Here is a 7,670-nt window from a genome sequence, read left to right as displayed (position 1 = left end):
CTTTAGCAGCACCCTGGCTACTAGCCATTCTTCTTCTTCTACTTCTTCTTCTCCTTCTCCTTCTCCTTCTCCCTCTCCCCTTCCCTCTCCCCATCCCCCCTCCCCCTCCCCCTCCCCCTATCCTCCTTCTTCTTCTTTCTTCTTCTTCTTCTTCTTCTTCTTCTTCTTCTTCTTCTTCTTCTTCTTCTTCTTCTTCTTCTTCTTCTTCTTCTTTCTTCTTCTTCCTTCTTCTTTCTTCTTCTTCTTCTTCTTCTTCTTCTTCTTCTTCTTCTTCTTCTTCTTCTTCTTCTTCTTCTTCTTCTTCTTCTTCTCCTTCTCCTTCTTCTTCTTCTTCTTCTTTTTCTGTTGATCCCGGTGTCAAACTCAGGACCTATGTGCTTGTCAGGCAGGTGCCTACACTGCTGAGCTAAATCCCCGGCTCAAAGAGCTATTATTTCTAAGGCCAACACACCTTGCTTTTCCATTCTGCTAACACGGAACTGATCACCCAGTGTCACATATATCAGAGCCGCCCAAGTTAGCACAACAGATAGTTTGCCCTGTGTTGTGTGAATCTGTGTGTTTGCCAGTTTGGCAGGTGAAAAGTGTTAATGTATAGTTTACATTTCTCTTAGAGTAATGCAGGTTAAATGTCTTTTAATATCTTAAGTTTGTACTTTTTCTGTGAACTTTGCTTATGTGCTTTGCTTGTGTAATAATGGTATCCGACTAATTTTAGAATACATGCTGCTTAGAGAAGTTTTGAACACTTACAAAGCTTGTGCTCTTCTCTACAGACATACATACTGAATCAGAGTAGTCCTTGTGATCTGTGAACTTTTGAGTTCTCTCCAAATTGAAGCAGAGGCAGCAGTTATCAGGAACAACGAGTTCAGAGAAATACATACTAAATCAGACAGCCAGTATTTGGGCTCAGTAATATGTTTCTAAGATGCTCGCAAGATTTGGAAACCGCTGAGCAAATCGGCTGAAATCAAGCAATGCCAATCAGCGAGAGAATACGACGAGGCCCCTGCTAAACCAAAGTGGCCATTCTTTTTCTGACCTCGCAGGCATCCAGAGGCTTATCAAAGACTGTGCATTTCAGGAAATCACAGAAGCTTGTTTTAGTCATTTGGCTCCAGACTAAAATTTGAACTATACTGAAATCAGATATTTGGGTGTCTGGGACTAGCTACTTAGTCCTAGCCAACTGGTAAGCTCAACCAAGCACAGTGGAGCCAGGATGGGAACTCCTCTGGTGCAAAACACAATAGGAAGCACAAGATCCAGTTCCCAGGCTGGAGAGGGCGGGGCCCTTCAGACCCACCCTGAGTGGGCGGTGACCACAGGCGGCTCCCTGCCTCTGTGACGTCAGGGAAGTCCCGCCCACAGCTGTCAGCCACTGTCCATACCAAGTTGTGTGCTGGCCAGGAAGTTGCTCCTTTCTGGGGTCATGATGGGCAGCAAGATGGCGTCTGCCACCGGGTTGCCCAGGTAAAGGGCTTCCATTGATTTTCCGCACGCGGGGCGGTGGGGATGGTGCAGCCATAGCAAAGGTTTAGGGCGGAGAGGCCTTGTCACAGGATGCACAGTGACACTGCCCACGCTGCTGCATAGGCCTGTATGAAGATGGGACATGAAGCCCGTGGCATTGGGCAGTAGGGCAGCACCTCGCGCTTTGCAGGGGCGAGGCATATCCACAGGTGGCTAGCTCCCTGCTGACCTGATAGTCTCCCTGATAGCCTTTACCTCAATCAGATAAATAGTCTTCTGTGACAGACCAACAGCCCACATCATACTAATTGGAAAAAAACTGAAAGCCTTCAACCTAAAATTAGGGACGAGGTGAAGATATCCACTATCACTACTCCTGTTCCATATAGTTCTGGAAACAGCCAGAGCAATTATACAAGAGAAAGAAATAAAAGGAAGAAGACTAAGGAAGGAAGAAGTGAAATTATTATTTGGAGACCACAAGATATTCTACTTAGAAGACCCCCAAAATTCCACAAAATTTTTCCGGATTTAGCAAACAAATTCTGAGGTGTAGCTGGATACAAAGTCAACGATCAAAAATCAGTAGACTTCTTGCACACGAATAACAAACTCAATGAGAGAGAAACCAGGGAAACAACACTTTTCACAATAGTATGCAAAACCTGAGATTTTTAGGAATCCTTCTAACAAAGGTAGTGAAAGATCTATACATTACAAGTTACAGGATTTTGAAAAAGATGATACTGCAAAATGGAATGATACCCTTGCTTATGCATAGGAAGGACCAACACTGTGTAAGTGTCCATATTCCCAAAACTGTTGTATAGGTTTAATATAATCCCGATCAAAATTCCATTAGTGTACCTCAGAGGTCTAGAGAAAACATTCTTAAAATTCATCTGGAACCAGAAGAGACCCAGAATCCTGGGCAACAAAGGCAAAGCAAGAGACCTTACAATCCCTGACTTGAAATTATACTACAAAGCTACAGTGATGAAATTAGCATGGTACTGGCAAACAGACTTGAGGATCATTGGAACAGAAAAGACGCAGACACAACCTACACTCAGCCACACTCTCACTGAGAAAGGTGCCAAAGATGTTCAGTGAAAGAAATCCTCTTTAATAAATGGTGCTGAAAAACTTTTTTCCATATGCTGAATACAAAAACTAAAACCAAACCACTGGCTATCACCATGCACTAAAGTACAAATAAGATTTTTTTTTTTTTTTTTTGGTGCCAGGGATCCAACTCATGGCCTTGCACTTCGCAGGCAGGTGCTTGTGCCTCTGAGCTAAATCCCTAGCAGAAATGGGTCAAAGATCTCAATATTAAAAGAGAAATATGAAATGTACTAGAAGAGAAATAAGGTGGAAATCTTGAAGACATGGCAGTAGACAAAGATTTCATGAACAAAAACAAACTACATAGGAAGTACATCAAGAATCAATAACTGGGGGCTGGGGATTTAGCTCAGCGGCATAAGCACCTGCCTTGCAAGCAGGTAGTCGTGAGTTCGATCCCTGGTACCGATAAAAAGGAAAAAGACAAAAAAAAAAAAAAAAAAAAAAAAAAAGAATCAATAACTGGGGTTTCATCTTATTACGAAGTTTTTTTATTCACAGCAAAATAAGTCACCCACAGAGTGAAAAGAAAACTCACATATTGGGAAAAACTAGCCAACTGTTCCTCAGACAAAGGACTTGTATCTGGAACATATAAAGAACTGAAAAACATCAGGTCCTGGGATTCTGCCTTTCCCCAGAAACAATGGCTATCATCAAAAATCATTGAATAATCAATTCTGGCAGGGTTGTGGGGCAGAACATCCTTTCCCAACCTTCGTAGGCATGTAGACAGGTACAAGCACTGTGGAAATCAGTGTGGAGGCTCCTCCAAAAACTAGGACTAGAGGTCCCATTCAACCAAGTTATTGCCCTTCGGGGTGTTTTCCCAGAAGAATTAAAAACATCATACCACAATGATATATGTTCATCCATGTTTATAGCAGCACAATTTGTAATAGATCTTTGAAACTACTCAAATGTCCATCAACTGCAAAAAGCATAAAAATGATGTATTTTCTGTTTCTTTTTCATAGTGAGGATCGAGCTCGCGACCTCACATTTGCCAAGCAGAAACTGTGCTGCTGGCTAAGTACCTGGCCCTAGGATATGGTATTTTAATACAAGATAGTATTCCTTACATATAAAGATGGATCAATTCAAGGCTTTTATAGGTAAATGATGCAACTAGAGTTTATACTTACAAGTGAAATAAAACAGACCAATATGGGTAAACAGCATGTTGTCTTCCTAGTGTAAGAAACTGAAAGAGTAAATAAGATCCAAAAGGTATAACGCATATTCTGAAAGAGAATGAAACTGCTGAAGAGGAAAGAAATGGGACAGGGAAAAGGAGAAAAGAAGCAAGGAAAGTTACATATATACATATGTGTATACACACACAGATACCTAAGACAGTTCTACTACTAATGCTCATAGGTCATCGAAAGGAACATTAACTGCTTCTATTGGAGTAGTCCTGCATCTGGTAATCACAGCAACTGTTTTAAAGACCACAAAATGCAATATAATAAGCATTGTTAATTTCCTATCTTGTTTTGAAGTTCTGTATTTTTTATGGGTTTTTAAAATTGAAAATGGTTGAAAGTGTTTGTCAGTATTTTCATTAAAATTCAGGTTAGCTGTCCCATTTATAATAAAGCAGGCAGGAGCTTGTTTTTATGTATATCTCCTACCGGTTCTTCTGGTAACTTAGAGCAAGTTCTGTTTTATATGATGCCACCTGCAGCACTTGTAGACAGCTGTCAGGATCACACATAAATGTCCTGATCATTTCACTGAGGGAATTAAAATATTATAAGTGGAATTAGTGGCATATGCCTTTAATCCAAGCTGTTTAGGAGTTAGAGGTGAAAATCAAAAAGTTTGAGGCCAGTCTCAGCAATGTAGCCAGAGCCTGTCTCAAAATGAACAAATTAAGCTGGAGCCAGCTGCGGTGACACACACCTGTAATCCCAGCCCTCGGGAAAGCTGAGGCAGAAGGATCCCTACTTCAAACCCACCCTAGGCAATTTGGGAAGACCCTGTCTCCAAATACAACAGTGCTAAGAGTGTAGCCCCCTTTGAAGGCCCAAGGTGAAGTCCCCAGCACTGCAGAAAAATGAAACGGAATGATAGTGTAGGCATGAAGAAGGGAAGTGCAAAGGCACTCCTGGATTTGATCTGCGCTGCCAAAAAGTCTGGGGAGTCATTTTCAGATCAAAATAGAATGTACAACCTAGCTGCTATTAACTCACATTTTTCTGCTGTCTGAAATAATTAGGAAATATCCTGCTGCTTGCTTTTTCAAGATCTTTGTTTATAGAATTCTCATGTATAATATGTTTTATTTTAACCTAACAGAATTAAAACATGCTTCAGAAAGTAAGCTTATAATACTACAAACCGAGAATAAAAAACCTGAGAAAGGAGCTGGACAGTATGGAAAATTCAGACAAGATAAACACCATGCAACAAAGCCTACAGAAAGAGATGAAGCTTGCTACAGTTACTCAACATGTGTTCTAGGTAAAATTTGTATAAATCAGGAAAGGAGGGATAAAGACCTTTTAAAAACACCACTGATATGAAGACCTTACCACGGTTTATGTTAGGCTGTGGTCATAAGCTAATTCAGTACAAGGTCTGAGTCCGTAGCTGAACTGGAGAGCACTTGCCTAGCACTGGTGAAGCCCCGAATTCAGTCCCAGCATTGCAAAAATCATAATTGTCTACTGATATTTACTGTGCTTACATATGTAATATTCATGTACAGTCAGCATTTAGGGGCCCATTTTTCATTGTGGTTAATCATTAGGATTTAGAACTGGCATGTTTTCTACAGCTCTGGAGGCAGGTTGGAGTACAGCTTTAGCCTCCAAGTTTGAGGGCGGAGTGGACCTGCGTGAGAGTGGCAGCTAAGAAGGTGACTGCTGCCACTGGGAATTTAGCTCAAGTGGGTGCTCAAGGACATGGGGTTGACCCCAACCCCATCACAAAGAGAGAAATATCAGCATGATGACTGGTCCAAGTAAACTCTAGTAAATGTTGCCATAAGATTTTTCCCCTGAGACATTAATGGAAAGAAAGAAAGAAAGACAGACAGACAGATTGAAAGAAAGAAAGAAAGAGAGAGAGAAGGCTGACTGAGCTGACTATGGAGGCCCATATTTGTCCACACAAAGAGCTGGGGATGCAGCTCAGTGTGATGGCCATGGGTTCAACCCCTGGGCCTAGGGATGAAAGAAGCAAAAACTGTCTGTGGAAATTGATGAGATATTTGCAAACATCATAAACATACCTTTACCCTGCTGAAGCCTCTTGTAAGTAGAAATGAAGACAAAAGTGTATCACACACTGGGAATACAGGCAAGTGTCACAGCACCTGCCTGGCTAGCATGAGGTCCTGAGTTGAATGCTTGGGACAGAAAAAATAATTGTGTATCACTCTTTTCTGTGAATACAGAGCTACTGTACTTTTCTAGTAAATGTTTAAAACATTAGATAAGGTTAGTGAAGGGATTATTTAACAAAAATGTTGTTAAAATTTTAAAGTGCTTACATTTCAAAGTTGTTATATTCTGACTTGTTTTTTGTTTTTATTTTAAACTACAGAGCATCATTTTGGGGTGTAAAGTCAACTGGGCAGCAGATCCAGCACTCAGGGAAACTGTTCTGCAGCTTGAAAAGGCTCTCACCACAGTCTAACAAGAATTCCACTGGGCCAGGTGTCGCCATGTGTGCCTTTGATCTCAGCACTCAGGAGGCTGAAACAAGAGGATTGCCACATGCTGAAGACCAGCAAAGATTTGCACCTTGAAGTTTTTGGATTTTTGTCTCTGATATGTCATTTAAATAGCAAGTTTCAAGTGAAATGAATTTGCGATGTTTGGGGAACTCTCCTAATCTGTAATTGCTTTTTAGCTTCAGTTAACACTCTAACATAGAATCAGTGATTTTAAATAACACTAAAGTGACTGTGTACTCTTAAAAAGGGAATGTCTTAGTCATAGAAAAGACACCTGGTCTGATATCTGAGGAGCAGGCGCAGTTTTGGACATTCACAAGGTCCCAGCATTTGATTGTAATACTTGTGTGCATTTCTGCATTTGTCAGTCAGGATGCAGAGAGGTCTCCAGAGTGTCAGCAGCTGGTATAATTCGTAGTGGGGTTATGCGTAACTGTCTTCTGTTCTCTCTGTGTCTGTTTCTCCCCTCACACATACTTCTGCTCACACACATACAAGATGCTGGCTACACTCTGGCAATGCTGATGTACAGTGACATCTTTGCCCATTTTCAGTTCTGTTTAGACACAAACTCTTGCCAACTTACCAAGGCTGGCTTCAGACTCGGAACCCTCCTGAACAACTGAGATTACAAGCATGTACTGCCATGTCCAGTACAGCTCTTTATTAATTAGGAGCTATTGATCATATTTGTGGACAGTGTGATGTTTTCAGTATTCTTACTGGAATAAAGTGAAACTTGAAAAGATGCGCTCATTGGATAATAGCTCATGAAATCTGTTCTTTAGATTAATAACAAAGAGAGATTTCCCTAAGCTCAAATAGTAGGCTTTTCTTTGAAATATTTATACCTTGCTTTCTTTCATCAATCATACTGTATGCATAGATTTATTCTTTTTGTCAGTTATTGTTTTGAGGTAGAGTCTCACTGTGTCCTTCAGGGCATTCTTGAACTCACTATGTAGCCCAGGCTGTCCTAGAACTTCCTGCAGTCCTCCTGCCTCAGCCTCCTGAGTAGTAGGTTACAGGGATGCACCACCACACCTGATCTGTTGTTGTCTATATCAATTTTTATGAAGTAACTTACGTTTTGCGTGCAAATTATTATTTTGGAAAATGCTTTTCCATTCCAGTAATCCACACAGGAACTTTTGTTTGTTGTAGTACTGGGCATTGAACCCAGGGCTATTGTGCTAAGCTCTCTTGAGCCCTATATTTGTTGTTTTAATTTGTTATTTTGAGATAGGATCTCATCAAGTTGCTGAGTTGCCCAGGCTGGGCTGAAACTTGATCCTCCTGCCTCAGCCCCCTAGAAAGCTGGCATTCTAGCAGTGCACTACCACAGTCACTTGACACTGTATTAGTAAATTTCAACCTG

At 41.1% G+C, this 7,670-nt stretch overlaps 1 long non-coding RNA gene across 1 annotated transcript; it reads left to right on the top strand.

Moving 5' to 3' along the window:
• Window positions 1-1,219: 1,219 nt before the first annotated feature.
• On the top strand, window positions 1,220-7,409 carry LOC134478119 (uncharacterized). The gene is made up of 3 exons (XR_010050542.1): window positions 1,220-1,476; window positions 4,909-5,073; window positions 6,160-7,409. It is a non-coding gene; the product is annotated as an uncharacterized LOC134478119 (long non-coding RNA).
• The last annotated feature ends 261 nt before the right edge of the window (window positions 7,410-7,670 follow it).

Source organism: Cavia porcellus, unplaced genomic scaffold (genome assembly GCF_034190915.1).
Source record: "Cavia porcellus strain 051 isolate PalLab524CR breed Dunkin Hartley unplaced genomic scaffold, mCavPor4.1 scaffold_11, whole genome shotgun sequence".
NCBI classification, from domain to species: Eukaryota; Metazoa; Chordata; class Mammalia; order Rodentia; family Caviidae; genus Cavia; species Cavia porcellus.
The sequence above is the reverse complement of the archived record's forward strand: the minus strand, read 5'-3'. Positions and strand labels throughout refer to the sequence as shown.